General features: G+C 35.9%; 1 protein-coding gene across 19 annotated transcripts in view; it reads right to left on the minus strand.

Annotated features, from left to right (window-relative positions):
• The window catches only part of CAB39L (calcium binding protein 39 like), a 216,759-nt gene that overhangs the window by 121,981 nt on the left and 78,536 nt on the right, over positions 1 to 16,242 (minus strand). For 7 of the 19 annotated variants that reach the window (XM_063697381.1, XM_055359869.2, XM_055359865.2 and 4 more), the window contains 3 exons: positions 14,185 to 14,271; positions 3,490 to 3,627; positions 2,723 to 2,798 (listed from right to left, as the gene is read on the minus strand). The gene's annotated coding sequence lies outside the window, so the exon portion shown is untranslated. The remainder of the gene's footprint in view (positions 1 to 2,722; positions 2,799 to 3,489; positions 3,628 to 14,184; positions 14,272 to 16,242) is intronic. The other 12 variants (XM_055359855.2, XM_055359856.2, XM_055359867.2 and 9 more) reach the window with 3 other exon arrangements.

Below are 16,242 nucleotides of genomic sequence, written 5' to 3' on the forward strand. Positions count from 1 at the left end.
TTCCTGTGCTTGTTATGTGTTACTCCCACTCTCCTTTATTTAGGAAGTTAATGATTTTAGTTATTTCTTATTTTATCCTAGAGATTAAACTTTTTCTCAAGTACACTCTAGGTGAGTTGTCTGGTCTCAGGGTCTGGATGTTTCTGATCTGGAGGTGAGACTGGTATCGACATGGCTGCCTAAGGCTGTCTTTGCTGATGTTATCAAATCTTTGAATCCTAATTCGTAATTCCTGTTAATACCTCAAGTGTCATACCTGTTCTCTTCCTATTTTCATAGAAGTGCACTGAAAGGCTTAATGGTCATATAATCCAAATAGAAACTCAATCTGCAAGCCTTTCACATGAATTATTATCAAGACATGTTCCTCTATTCACTGTTTCTATTTTCTGGCTTTGTTTCTTTAAAAAGTGTTCTGTTAAGAAATAATTAACAATAAGCTGCACATATTTAAAGTGTACAACTCAAAAAGTTTGGACATATGTGTATTTACCTGTGAAACCATCATCACATCAAGATAGTGAACCTCCTAAATCTTTCCTGTCCCTTTGAATTCCTTTCCTCCCTTTCCTTGTTGTCTCCTCTGCATTTGATATGCTTCCATTGCAATACAGCACTTATATTTTTCAGAACTTTTAATAAGTGTAATATATTCTTTTTTGTCTGGCTTCTTTCACATAGCATAATTGTTCTGGGGTTCATCCACTTTGTTACAAATATTGCTGAGGAGTATTCCATTGTATAGATATACCACAATGTTGTCATTCAATTACCTGTTAATAACTACTTTGGAAAACGGTTTTAGCAGCTTCCTAAAAAATAAAAAAAGGCTGGGCGTGGTGGCTCACGTCTGTAATCCCAGCACTTTGGGAGGTTAAGGCAGGTGGATCACTTGAGGTCAGGAGTTCCAGACCAGCCTGGCCACCATGGTGAAACCCCGTTGCTACTAAAAATTAAAAAATGACCTGGGCTTGGTGGCACACTCCTGTAATCCCAGCTACTTATGAGGCTAAGGCAGGAGAATTGCTTGAACCTGGGAGGTGGAGATTGCAGTGAGCCAAGATTGCACCACTGCACTCCAGCCTGGACAACAGAGTGAGACTCTGTCTTAAAAAAAATAATAATAATAAAAAATAAAATAAAAAACAAAAAATAAAAAAAATCTACCTACCATTCCATTCCTAGGAATTCACTCAAAAGAAAAGAATGCATATGTCCATATAAAAACTTATACATGAATATTCATAGTATCTTTATCTGTATTAGCTAAAAATTAGAAACAATTCATCTCCATCTACACAGCATAGATAAACAAATTGTGGTATATTCATAAAGTGACATACTACTTGGCAATAAAAAGGAATAAACTATTAATATACATTACCGACAATACAGATAAATCTCAGAATAACTAAGCTGAGTAAAAGCAGAACAAAAAAACAAGTATTTATTTCTTGCCAATTCTTTTTTTAATGTACCTGGTCACTTTATAGCCCCTTACTCTTTATTTATTTTATAATCCCTATTTTATTTACTGAACATATTAAACTATGTACATATGTACATATTTAGACATACATACAAGCTCTCGATCTGTTGCCCAGGCTGGAGTGCAGTGGTGTGACCATGGCTCACTGCAACCTTGACCCCCAGGCTCCAGCAATCCTCCCACCTCAGCCTCCTGAGGTACGCACCACCATACCCAGCTAATTTTATTTATTGTGGAGACAGGGTTTCACTACATTGCCCAGGCTGGTCTTGAACTCCCGGGCTCAAGCGATCCTCTTGCCTCAGTCTCCCAAAGTGCTGAGATTATAAGTGTGAGCTACTGCAACTGGCCATAAACATATTTATTTCATGTAATGTATATTTCTAATAATCGAAATCTCTATAGATCTCTTTCAGTTGTTTGCTGTTTCTGCTGACTCTTGCTCTTGGTGTTTTGATGTTTTCTCCCTTGTTACATTTTGTAATTTTAAAAAATGTGTATGAGCTTATTTGTTAGAATTTTGACTACAATTATTTGATGAATGCATTGATCGTACATTCCTCCATGGAGGATTTTTTTATTGTTCTTACAAGGTACCTGAGAGTATTACAGACTGAGGTCCAATTTAAATTAAAATCCTCCACTTGTGGAGTTTTAGAAACTATAAAAATTGTGTAAATTAAGGCCCCAAATTCAAGTGAATGTGAGCTGATAACCAAGAACTATTAGGGAAGATTTTAAGTCTACCCAGAACTGAATATCTTTGCAAGATGGTCTCTGACCAGGCTTCTTACCTTTATATGGGACCCAGGGATCTTTTTCTCTAGTCCTCATCCTGCTCCTTACACAAAGCTTCAATGCCAACAGAAATCCATGGATGCCCCCAAAGTATTCAATGACTTCAGCACCTGCTTATCTCACAGGATATATTATACTTGTTTTGTTTCTAGCCCCAGAAAGTTTCCCTTATTTTCTTAATGGGCTCATCCATTCATGTTAAAGGATATTTTTTATACTGAATCTAGTACTTTACATGTTTGGTGGAGGGAGGAATTCAGGCTCTCTAGTCTATCATATTGCTACAAATCAGTCTACTATTTCTGCAACTGCTTTATAAAATTTAAATACAATATTATATTTATTCCTGATACATTTTATTTTGGTATGTTGAGTATAGTCTACACGTCTGTCAAGAGCACTTAAAATCTTGATTGAGTCATCATACTAGCTTACCTTAGAAGTTGTATATCATTTGCAAATTTGTTTGAACCTTCTTAGCTTTCACCAAAGTCACTGATCACCACAGCTTCTGACAAAAAGAAAAGCTTTAAAATTAATTTTTAAAGTCTTTATAGTAAATCCAACATATTTTCTTATTGCTTTCAGGTATACAGAATTACAAATTAAATTTCCATCATAATCAAATACTAATACATCAAATTAAAACAGGTAAATTTTCATATCCCAATAACTCAAGTGGCAGACCTTTCAAACAGTAATATTGAACTGAATGAAAAATATATTTATCATCAAGGGAAACCAGTGGAAGCATAAAGCGTTAGTTTGGGTAAAGGGGGCTCTAGTACCTCTGAAATCTCCAACAGCCCCCATCTTCAAAAGGAAGAAACACAATTTATTTAAACTAGTATCTTAAAGGTCGGTGTTTACAAAAAGGCTGTGGGAAGGCTTTCCTGACTGAAGGATGCTTTCTTCCTCTTAGATGTTCAGTAAAATTTTAGCTCTTTCATATTTCTATTGTTTCATAGCACAAAACATAGAAGAGCACTGAAGGGTCATAAAGGGAAGCTTTGAAGGGTTTCTTGCTTTTAACAACATCATGAAAACCCATGCCTGCTAGATTTTTTCTTTTCTACTCCACCACTTTTAGTTCACAACTTTACTAATTTCAGTCACCAGCGACAATTCCTGTAAAATCTGTCTCCATCACAGAGTGTGTATGCGTGCGCTTGTTTCCCCATCAGAAATAAGAGAAAACTTACACTTCTCTCCTTTGGTGCATTGCTCTTGCATGAAGAATGAATAAACCACTGATTTGGGGTTCGCATCTTTACGTTCTGAGCAGCAACTTAGAACACTTTGCTCCTGATATTCTTTCTTCTCAATATTTGATGGATATCCTGCAATAATGTAGGAAACACAGCACAGGCTTTGGAGTCACATCAATCTGGGTTTAAATCTCAATCTTCTACTTAGTAACTGGCTAATCTGAAGCAAATTTTTAATCTCTCTGAACCTAGTGGGAAAATAAGATGGGTCTCAATGTACAACTGCAAGAAACAAATGATATAGCATATATATATAGTGTCAGCAAAGTGCCTACCATATAACACAAACTCTATTATGTTAGCTTTCCTGTGTAATTTTATGCTTCATTTTCACTTTACTCAGTCAAACGAATTTCCAGACTAAATTTTCTTACGTTACAGCCTTGATAAATTTTATGGTTTTGTCCAACAACTATCAACATTTTAGGCCAGGTGTACTGGCTCATGCCTGTAATCCCAGCACTTTGGGAGGCCAAGGCAGGAGGATTAAGCCTGGGAGTTTGGGACCAGCCTGAGCAATATGGTGACACCTCCTCTCTACAAAAATAAAATTAAAAAAAATAAAAAATAAAAACATTTTGCAACACTTAATGCTTTCAAAATAGCAGCACATCAATACTACTACTACTGAATATATCCCAACAAGAAAGTACATTTCAAAATCTATGTTCTAGAGCCACTAGAATTTGTTCCTTTTTGTGTGTGGTTATGTCACCAAAATGCGATATAGTTGTGTAAACTTGCTTCATTTCCTTTTCAGATTTTTCTTTCATTCTACTTTTTTATTTAATCCCACTTTTGAATATGTAGACATACATGATGATTTAGGGTTAAAACTATAGAAACAACTTCCATTTAGAGAAATCTCTCTTCTGTTGTTGGCACCTTTACCCTGCTCCTTCCTTCTGCGGATACATTGCATACTTTTCCATGCCTTTGTTTTTTCCACTTCCTATTGTATTCTACAGATCATTCTCTATTGGCATATAGAGACTTTCTCCCTTCTTTTTTATGACCTCTATGGAAAGACGGTGACTTAGAAGGGGCACAATCTACCTGCAGACTGTTGTACTGTCTGGATGCACCTTACTTTATGCAATCAGTTCTCTATTAACGGTCATTTTAGTTATTTCCAATCTTTTGCAAATGCAAGTAATATGCTGCTATGACTAACCTCCCTTTGACTATTCCCTCCCATGCAGTTTATGCTTATGTATCCTTAGCAGCAATGTATCAAAGTGCCTATTTCCCCACAGTCTACAGGGCCTATTGTATAACTTTTGGATTTTGTTGAGAAATGCTTTAACATAGCTTTAATTTATATTTTTCTTTCTACGACTGAAGGTGGAACATCCTTTATTTTATTTTTGAGATGAAGTCTTGCTGTGTTGCCCAGGCTGGAGTGCAGCGGCATGATCCGGGCTCACTGCAGCCTCCGCCTCCCAGGTTCAAGCAATTCTCCTCCCTCAGCCTCCCCAGTAGCTGGGATTATAGGTGCTCACCATTACGCCTGGCTAATTTTTGTATATTTAGTAGAGGTGAGGTTTCACCATGTTGGCCAGGCTGGTCTCAAACTCCTGACCTCAAGTGATCTGCCCGCTTTGGCCTCCCAAAGTGCTAGGGTTATAGGTGTGAGCCACCACACCCAGTCTGGAACATCTTTTATATGTCTGTCATGTGCATTTCTTTTTCATATCTTTGGCCCATTTTCCTACTGGGTTGATGGTCTTACTTGCCTGGAATTTTACAAAGGTGTTTTCATCCAGGAGGTTAGCTCTTTGTGATATAAGTCCAAATATTTTTCCCCGCTTTGTCACTTGCCTTTTGACTTTGCTCGTGGCATTTTTCACCATTTAAATACTTTTTTATTAATATAGTAGGATTTATCATGGTTTTTCTTTAAGAATGAGTCATAGTTATAAAATCTTTGGCTTATACTTTCGTAGACTTTAAACATGTTGTTCCATGGCTGTTTTGCTTTGTATGTTGCTGTTTAGAAGTCTGTTGCTAACCTCTCCTTTCTGTCTGGAGGCCCAGAGGAATTTTTCTTCATCATTTTGAAAGTCCAACTGTTTTACTAGGACATGACTTGGAACTGACCATTCTGGATCAATTTTCCCAGTACACAATGAGCCTTTTCAACATGTAAATTGGAGTCATCTCTTATTTCCAGAATGTTTTCATGGATTGAAACTTAACTATTATCTTTGCTATTGTTTTTTTCTTCTTAGGAACTCTACTTTTACTTATTTTCTATATCAATCACTTTCTATTACTTTTTAACCTTTCTTCATTTAATTTTCATTCTCTTGGTTGTTTTCATACCTTTTCCCAATGCTCCTTATATTCAGTCCAATCTTTTCTTATGTACCTTGGAATTTAGCTTCATTCCTTTCTTTATGACTTTTTTTTTTTTTTTTTTTTGAGACAGGAGTTTCTCTATATTGCCCAGGCTGGCCTCAAACTCCTGGGCTCAAGCCTCTCAAATAGCTGGAACTACAGGCATGCACCACTGCATCTGGCTTTAACTTCATTTTAAAAGCTGATTTTTCTTTTGATTCATTTTATTTCCTGAGTTCAGTAAATTCACTTTTCATATCTTCCTCTTTTTGTCCATTTGTTTTGCATTTTTGAATTTGGATTTGAGACTTTTTATCTCTACAAATGTTAGTTTAAGGATATTTTAAATTCTGGTAGGAGTACTGTGCTGTAGTTTTCTTTAGTGCTATAGTTGGATGTTTCGGGAAGACTTTTCATCAGCTAAAATTTTTTAAAAACTTTTTTCCTTATTTTTTGTAGCGACTAGGTCTCACTATAGTGCCCAGGCTGGGCTCGAACTCCTGGGCTCAAGTGATCCACCCACCTTGGCCTCTCAAAGGGCTGGGATTACAGCTGTGAGCTACTGTGCCCAGCCCAGTTGAAATGTTTTGACTATCGTTTTGTTTTCCAGCTAAAGTAACTTTATATGGATGTTGCCTGCCATCTTCTGTTCATCTTGAAGTATTTTATTTTTCCTAAACCAGATATAGTTGTGTATAGGCAGAAGCAAGGAATTTAGATGACTTAACTGGATTTCTTAGTAAATAGTACCTAATAAAGTGTTTTTTTGTTTGTTTTTAATTAATGACTCCTTTTTGGGTGGGAGAAATGAGTATCTATTTTCTATTCTGTTTCACCAAGATCCTTAATTTCTACTACCTCTTCTCTTTATCACCAAGCCTCCAGGTAGATGGTGACCCTTCCAAGGCACCCTCTTTCCTTTCCCCAGAAGCAGTACTTTCATGAGACTGCGTCTTTGGTCTCATTTTCTTTCAAGTCTCTTATTTTGTCTAATGGATCTTACACCTCTTCTCACTTCTCTATTCAGGGTGGGGCTTTCTCTTTCTGGGAATTATCTGTATTCTGCTACCCCTAGGTCCTGCAACCTCTCCTCTTTTTTTACAGTCTCCACCTTGCTTGCCACTTCTCCAATGGATTCTGCTAGACTGCAGTGTTGATTTCCCTGCATGCCCATAGACATTTTGCTAGCTATTAATGTATGGTTACATATCAATAAATTTGTATGGGTTTTCTCTTGTTAACCTACTGTTAGTTTAGTTCAGCCAACTCAGTTATCAAACCTTCAGAAGCGAAATTTCAGCTTCCCTGCAAATTGCTGGTTATTATTTAATATTATTATTATTTTGACACAGGGTCTCACTCTGTTGCCCAGGCTGGAGTGCAGTGGCGCAATCACAGCTCACTGTAGCCTTGACCTCCTGTGTTCAAGAGATCCTCCGACTTCTCTCAGCTTCCTAAGTACCTGGGACTACAGGTGTGTGCCACTACGCCCAGTTAATTTTTTTATTTTTTATTTTTTTTTAAGAGACGAGCTTTCGCCATGTTGCCCAGGATGGCTGGTCTCAAACTTCTGGGCTCAAGCAATCTTCCTGCCTCAGCCCCACAAAGTGCTGGGATTGCAGGCATTAGCCACCGTGTCCAGCTGGTATTATTTTTATTAGTGTTCTATCTTGCACTTCTGAGTATGTTTAAGCTTCCACCTGTCAGCTTCAAGGGCTTTTTTCTCCCAGCTAATGCCTAAGAGGCAAACAACCTTATTCTACTTCTCATTCACCCTCCTCTTTTCCTCCCATTTTTTTGCGGGTTATATTATTTCTACAATGTCAGACGATGTAATATTTATATACTATTCTATCATCATTATCCTCATCTTTTAATCTTGATGCTACACACAAAATATATTTGATTTGCTCACCACCTGACCTTATGTTGAAGATTTTCCAATCATTTCATGGTTGTCTGAAATTTGTTCTCTAGTATACGCTTCAGAAGGATTCATGGGAACAATTATAGCCATTTTCCTTGAATTATTTCATGTTTATAAATGTTTGTCAATGCCCTGAATTCTTGAAGGGTAGTTTGGTGAGATAGGAATTATTTTATTCTTTGAATAAATACTTTCTTAATATCTGACATAAAATGTTGCCACCAAAAATCCAATCTGATTTTCTTTGCAAGTGACCTGCTCTTTTTATTTCCCCCATCAATGCAAGAAGGGTTTATTTTTTAAAATCCAACAATTTTACAGGACCACATCTCAGTGTTAACTGTTGTGGGTTGATTTCTCCAGGTTTACAGTATGCCTTTCAACATATGTTACATTTAAACCTACTTTAATGTTAAGCGTTCTTGAATTACAGTCCTAATAGATGTTCTGGTCCATTGCTTTGGCTTGCTTTGTTTTACTGTAGTAAAATAAGTAACATAAAATTTACTGTTTTAAAGTATTCAATAAGTGGCATTAAGTATATTCAGTGTTACATAAACATCACCACCATCCTTGGGCTTACATTTGGGGAACTCCATTTATATTTATTCTGGCTCTCTTTGCCTGTCTTGTCACCTCTTGACTCCTTTTTAAAAATCTTTTTATTTTCTTCATTTTTCCATTTTTCTTATTGTACTTTCTGTGATGTATATTCACTCTTGGTTTCTAATGCAATCATCACTTTAAACTGTCTTTTTCTTAATCTTTTATTGAGTTTTGTCTGCTCTCATTGCACCTCCTTCTATGGTCTAGCCATCTCATTTATTTTTTTCCCCTGAAAACATAGAAAGAGGTGAATTTTATTTACTTTTTTATAATTTCAAGTTTTCTTTTAGATTTGGGGGTACATGAGCAGATTTGTTACATGGGTATACTGTGTAACACTGAAGTCTGGAGTATGACAGATCCTGTCATCCAGGTACTGGGCATTGTACTCAACAGTTAGTTTTTCAACCTTTATTGCATTCCTTCCCTGCATAGTATTCCACGGTTCATATGTAACCAATCTATCCCTGATGGACACATAGGTTTATTCCACATCTTTGCTATTGTGACTAGCACTATGATGCACATATGAGTGCATGTATCTTTTTGGTAGAACAATTTCTTTTGGATATACACCCAATAATGGGATTGCTGGTCAAATGGTAGTTCTGAGTTTTTTGAGAAACCTTCAAACTGATTTCCACAGTGGCTGAACTAATTTACATTCCCACCAACCGTGTGTAAGTGTTCCCTTTACTCTGCAGCCTTGCCCACATCTGTTGTTTTTTGACTTTAAGAGCCATTCTGACTGGTGTGAGATGATGTCTCATTATGGTTTTGATTTGCATTTCTCTGATGATTAGTGATGTGGAACATTTTTTCATCCGCTTATTGGCCACTTGTTCTTTTGAGAAGTGTCTGTTGATGTCTTTTGACCACTTTTTAATAGTTTTTTTTTTTTTTTTTTTTTTTTTTGCTTGTTGAATTAACTTCCTTATAGATTCTGGATATTAGACCTTTGTCAGATGCATAGTTTGCAAATATTTTCTCCTATTCTGCAGGTTATCTGTTTGCTCTGTTAATAGTTTCTCTTACTGTGCAGAAGCTCTTTAGTTTAATTACGTCCTACTTGTCAACTTTTGTTTTTGTTGCAATTGCTTTTGAAGACTTAGTCATAAATTCTTTCCCAAGGCTGATGTCCAGAATGTTTCCTAGATTTTTTCCTAGGATTCTTGCAGTTTGAGTTCTTACATTTAAATCTTTAATCCATCCTGAATTGATTTTTGTATGTGGTGTAAGGTAGAAGTCCAGTTTTGTATGTGGTGTAAGGTAGAAGCCCAGTCTTACACACATGGCTAGCCAGTTATCCCAGCACCATTTATTGAATAGGAAGTTCTTTCTCCATTGCTTCCTTTTGTCAGTTTTGTTGACCAGATGGCTGTGGGTGTACAGCTTAATTTCTGGGTTCTCTATTCTGCTCCATTGGCCTATATGTCTGTTTTTGTACCAGTACCATGCTTTTTTGGTTACTGTAGCCTCAAAGTATAATTCGAAACAAGTTACACATTCAGTAGCACTGAATGTGTAGATTGTTTTGGGCAGTATGGCGATTCTAATGATATTGATTCTTCCAATCCATGAGCATGGAGTGTTTTTCCGTTTGTTCGTGTCATCAATGATTTCTTTCAGCAGTGTCTTGTAGTTCTTGTAGAGATCTTTCACTTCCTTGGTTAGAGGTATTCCTAGGCATTGTGTGTGTGTGTGTGTGTGTGTGTGTGTGTGTGTGTGTGTGTGTGTGTGTGTGTGTGTATCTATCGTAAACAGGACTGCATTCTTGATTTGGCTCTCTGCTCCAACATTATTGGTATAGAAACGCTACTGATTTTTGTAGTTTGTATCCTGAAACTTACTGAAGTTATCAGTTCCAAGAGCCTTTGGTGGAGTCTTTAGGGTTTTCTAGGTATACAATCAGATCATCAGCCAAGAGAGATAGTCTGACTTCTTTTCCTATGTGGATGCCTTTTGTTTCTCTTGCCTGATTGCTCTGGCTAGAACTTCCTACGTATCTCATGTCTGAGCTCTTATTTCTGATTTATGTGGTTCTTTCAAAGATTTCATCTTTTCCTTAAATTCTCTTAGCTTACTCTGAAATATTTAGATTGTCATTTTCATCTGCTTTGTGGCCACATTTTTGGGGTATGTTTTCATAATCTCGTGCAATGTTTTATGGCTTATTTTGATGATTTTCTTATAATGATTTAGTATATATATATATATTATATATATATATTCCCTTTTCCAATATATTTATATAACTATATACTAAAAGGAGGTTCCAGGCTAGGTACAGTGGCTTATGCCTATAATGCTAGCACTTTGGGAAGCCAAAGCAGGAGGATCACTGGAGTCCAGGAGTTTGAGACCAGCCTGGGCAACATAGCAAGATGCCATCTCTACAAAAAATTAGCCAGGCATGGTGGCACATATCTATAGTCCCAGCTACTTTCAGAAACTCATTTATTATTAAGTAGTTGAATGTATGACACTCATTGTACTTTTAAAAAAGTTATATGTGCTCTGTTTTATTTCTACATGATTTCAATGCATTAAATTCTTTTAGGTTATCCATATTTTTTCAACACTCACAGAGCTTGACTCATTTATTTGTGTCTAGAAAACAGCAAAATATATGATCACTTCACAGGGTAAAACAAAAGAAATCTTCCTCTAGTTCTTCCTTTGTTTACTGTGGTCAAGGTTACTCAAGGTAAACATGTTACTCTCCTCCTTGCCGCCTCTCCCATGACTTTAGAAATAGAATAGAAAGGGTGAAATCGGCCTAATAGTCAAGCCTCTACACTGGCTAAGCTCAGACTATTTCCATTTGGGAAAACACGGTTGAGACGTTCTTTACAAAGGTTGATCCTCTTTGTAGAAGTATATATAGACATATTCAGAATATATATATATATATATATATTCAGAGTATTCAGAAGTATATATAGACATATAGACATATTCAGAATGTTCCTGCACACTCTAGACAGGCTGGGTTCTCTGATTCCACAGAAGTCCAGGCCTTCACTCCTACACCAGTGCAAAAGTTCACTGGTTATCCTCTTGACTAAATTTTACTTCTAAGCCCCACTCTCTATCATCTCAATAACAAGTTAAAGCGCTAACATAACTAAAATAACTAGCATATATTGAGGGCTTAGTACATACCAAGTTTTACGCTTTTTATGAACTATCTTATGTAATTTTTGTGACAATACTATGAAGTGTCATTATCAACCTTTTATACATGAGAAAATAAAGCCTAGAAGGCTGAGTAATTACATATTTACGTGGTCAGTAAATGGCAGAGCCAAGATTCAAACCCAAACGTAGGACTGGTTCATTTCAGAGAGTTGGTTCTTAGGTAACTAAACTTAAACATTATTTTTACCCTACAGCTTAATGATTTCTAATTATAATTATATTTTAATTATAGAAAGTTTAGACACTTCATCCTATTAAAAAATAATAATTACAGCTAGCATGGATTAGACCCTTACTACAGAGCCAGGTGATTTTCTTAGTTCTTTATGTTATTTTCCCATTAAAATCACACAACTTTTAAATTTTTAATAAACTTAAAAAAAATCTAACTTTCAGGGTAGGTCCTTTAAATTAAAAAAAAAAATTTATAATTAAGGAAACCGAACTTCAAAGATGTAAAACCACTGTGCAAAAGCACACAACTAAATTATGGATCTGTAATTCAAACTCAGGCCTGCCTAATATCAGCAGGTTAATATTTTCATAATTCTGCACATTTCAGGACTCCTAAGCAAAGAAAACTAGTACCTGAGTTAAAGGACAAGCCTGGGAAAAGGAAATAAAAGATGACTGAATCAATAATGAGCAATCTATGGAGAGAATTGAAGATTTATTTCTAAATATGTTCACTTTTCAAAGCAAGATAAAGCCTGGAGTCATGAAGCCATCTGTTCACATTCTGAAGGACTGTAAAACATTAGGGAGGAAAAGTTTCTTTTCTCTTTAGGAGGGAAGAGGGAATAGCATGTAGCCTGTATGAGCTTCCATAATTATATTTCAGGCATCCTCACATGTGGTGTAAGAAATCCCCTTTGTGCACAGGCAGAGTCTATCTGGTTCTCTCCCAACACTCTGAATGGCATTGGAAACCAAATGGGCATCGGAAACCAAGGCCGTTATTGCTGTAAGTACTAATAGTCAGTCCCTTACCCTGACACCTCGGGTGTGCTTTCAGGATAATATAAATAACATAGATATTAAAAGCTTATTTCCCAACTTCACATAACATCCCAACACTGTGATGTTTTCTTTCAAAACTCTCCATAATTCTACTCTATCCTATGAACATTCTACTATTTTCTACTGTTTCTGAAATGAACTCTAGCTTCTCCTCCTTACTATCACACAGAATGGGTATTGCTATACCTGAAACATTTTTATTCCTCTCTCCTGGTTTTCTTTTATCCTTTCTACTTAACTTATGCATATATTCAAAGTCTAATTTAAATCCCACATTCTGTAAAAATCATTTTTTCATCATTTTTCTTTTGAAGCCCATCATTAGACTTCACGCAATTGTCTCCACTATTATTTATTATTGTGCTAGGTTTGATTTTCCTCCAGATGTGCTATTACTGAGTTATTAGCTCCTAAAAGTAGAGTACAATATTAGTTCTGAAAGCCAGGAAACAAACTCATAAATGGATCAACGGTGCTTACCTAGAGGGCATCCAGAGAGATGTGTGTGTGTGTGTCTGTCTGCGTGTGTGTGTATGAGTGTGTGTGTTTGCATGTGTGTTCACATGTGTGTTCACATGTGTGCTCGAGGAGCCAATATTTTGAATGTTAGAGAAAAAGCTGAATCAGAGTTTGTCAAGTATTGAATATAAGAACTAATAGAAGACAGAGGGATAGACAAATTTGGAAAGATGAGAATGCATTACATAATGGAGAAAAAACAGGCTTTTTGGCAAGGAAAATCAGACAAAAATGGTTTGCAATTATTAGCACCTTAGTACACTCTGAAAAAGTCTTATGAAGGCAGCAGTCATTCCTTTCACTAGATAAAATAGAAATTGAGTTTTGACAGATAGAAAAAATTTCCAGTGAAGATGTCACAGAGTGACACAAAGACAATGCAGACGTGTAACCTGTGCTGTTGGAAAGCTATGTAAAGAAGACATTAAGTTTTAAAAAAAAATTTATTTTTCCAGAAGTTATTGGGGTACAGGTTGTATTTGGTTACATGAGTAAGTTCTTTGGTGGAGATTTGTGAGATCCTGGTGCACCCATCACCAAAGCAGTATACACTGCACCATATTTGTTGTCTTTTATTCCTCACTCTGCTCCCACTCTTCAACCCAAGTCCCCAAAGTCTATTATAAGTTTGGACTATTGTCCAACCCTGTGCAGTCGGGTGGCAGTGAGAGATATCTTGAAGGATAGGCACCTTCTGGAAGATAGGTGTTGGGAATCTGTGTATAAAATGAAGTTTGGAGGGGCTCAAATTCAAACCTTTGCTCTCTCATTTTGTCTAGAACCAACTGAGCCTTGAAGGGGGCAACTAAATGTGTCCATGGCACAGTCACCTGTTATTAATTATGAATTACTCAATTTTGTCCTTTCTTGTCCCATTTACTATAAAATGCAGAGGTTCAGAAAAGACTCAGATGATTAATATAAGAGGTTAAATTTAAAAATAAATAAAATGTAAATTATGTCTGTGTGTGCTATGTGGTATACATTATGTAGTGAGGAGTTGGAATCCAACATACCAGGGTTTGAACTCCAGCTCTGTATTCAAAGCTTATATGTGACCTTGAGCAGGGTAGATAATCTTCCTGATGTTCAGTGTTACATATCTGTGAAATGCAAAAAAAAAAAAATTCTTTACATTAAAGTGTTGTAAGGGTTATATGAATTCATATGAAGACAGTCTTGGATCTAGCAAATACTAGGTACTCAATAAATATTATTTGTTATTACTATCACATTGTTATACATTATCATAACAACAATTCTTCATATTTTTTGAAGGGCATTCCTCAGTAGTTGTAGAAACCCAGTAATGTTTTCTTTTAGCTGCCATATACATAACTCTTGGTAAGACTTTAGATTCTGTTGTGCATTTCTCAGGTTTCCTCAAGAGTCATCGGGTGTCATGCTTCAGGTCCTGGTCAGTCACCATGATACGCATTTAGTTAATTTAGGAATTTAGAAGCTAATGGCCTCATTGCAAACCCCTTGACATTTTAAAACAAGCCAAATAAAGCAAGCAGGAGAGTATTTTACATGAACTCTCTAAACAGAGAGGGTTATCAAGTTCATTTACATGTTTACCAAGGCTGCCAGCCATCCTGACTTGTTTGGTTGATGACTGTTTTTATATGAACTGAACTCTGTTTCTGATGGTCTGTTGGCAGTAAAACAGCATAAAATCTCACTCATCTTTATTACTTACTCAATGGACATGTTTCCCATCAGTAAAGTTTGGTAATAATCAGAGTTTGAGATGCATCATTTCTAACCATGTATACGGTGCTAGAGGCAACAAAAATCATTAAAATTTGGCTCCTGGTATAATGACAAGGTGCATGAAAGGGGTGGAAGTTGTAAAGGACTATAAAACTGTTAAATTTGGTGTGTGGGAGGAAGAAATTATTTGTAAAACCCGTAAACTTCTTTAGGCAGAATATATATTACCTGCTAAATGGCACTAATGAACTGTTCTAAAAATCCAGGCCACTAAAATATATATTTGTATCTCTTGCTGTGTAAGTGAACATTATAAAGAGGAACTCTTGGTTTTCCTTACAATTTCTTAAAAAAAAAGCAAACAACCTTGCTACTACAAATTTAAGGCCTAGGCCACATTTAAAAGAAGGAAAGGCATTTTTAGTTTTAGAAACTGTTACCTCAAAAGCAAGAATTGCACATGAGGTTTTGCAATATTTTCTAAAGCATTTACTTATATTTTATGAATATGATGCATTTAAAAATATGAATTCTCAAAGGAGAAATGTTTTTTAAATATTGATAACTTTAAATACTTTTAGTATACCAGTAAATATAAATAAAGCATACCAGTAAACTATTAATAGTTTAGGGAAATTGATGAATTGAAAGTAAACCACCATTTTATCTGTATCTATGTCTATATCTGTATCCATATCCATGTATCTGTATCAGTATCTATATATCCATATTTGAGAAGAGATAAGAAATGCAAATCAGCTTGTTATCAATAATATTGTGTAAATGAATATGATATAATCAGATAGGAAAATACAATAAAAGTTCTCTGTCATGATAGAACCAGCACTTCAGTCATTCACTGTCATATGTTGCTTTGAACAGCATTTATCCAAATTTTAATGTTAGTGAAAGGTAGGATTTGATGAGATATAAGATTATAGAGTGCTTAGCTCTTAGATCAGACCCAATAGTTTCTTGATAAAGTTTAATCCACCCATCCAATTCCATTAGTAAATCAGCACTAGTGCAATTTGAAACCACACAGCTACGGCTACTTATGTCAAGTGGGTAAGGATAACTCAGGCTCTGTTCCAGTAAACTGCCAGTAAACAGATTCCAGATCTTCAGAGGCGGAAGGCTCAGTCAATCAATCTTGATTAGGTTAAAAAGTCTGAGCAAGAATAACAGTACCAACAGAAAGAAATTTTAGGAAGGATTTTAAAATTTAATTTTAATTTAATATTCCTACTAAAATGGGGAATGATGACAAATAAAAAGATAAAAGTCACTTTTTATAGATAGGTTGGGTTTTACTAAATTCTGATGTGGAAGAACCTTCTACCAATTGGTATCTGGCC

This window comes from Gorilla gorilla, chromosome 14, assembly GCF_029281585.2.
Source record: "Gorilla gorilla gorilla isolate KB3781 chromosome 14, NHGRI_mGorGor1-v2.1_pri, whole genome shotgun sequence".
In the NCBI taxonomy this organism is placed as follows: Eukaryota; Metazoa; Chordata; class Mammalia; order Primates; family Hominidae; genus Gorilla; species Gorilla gorilla.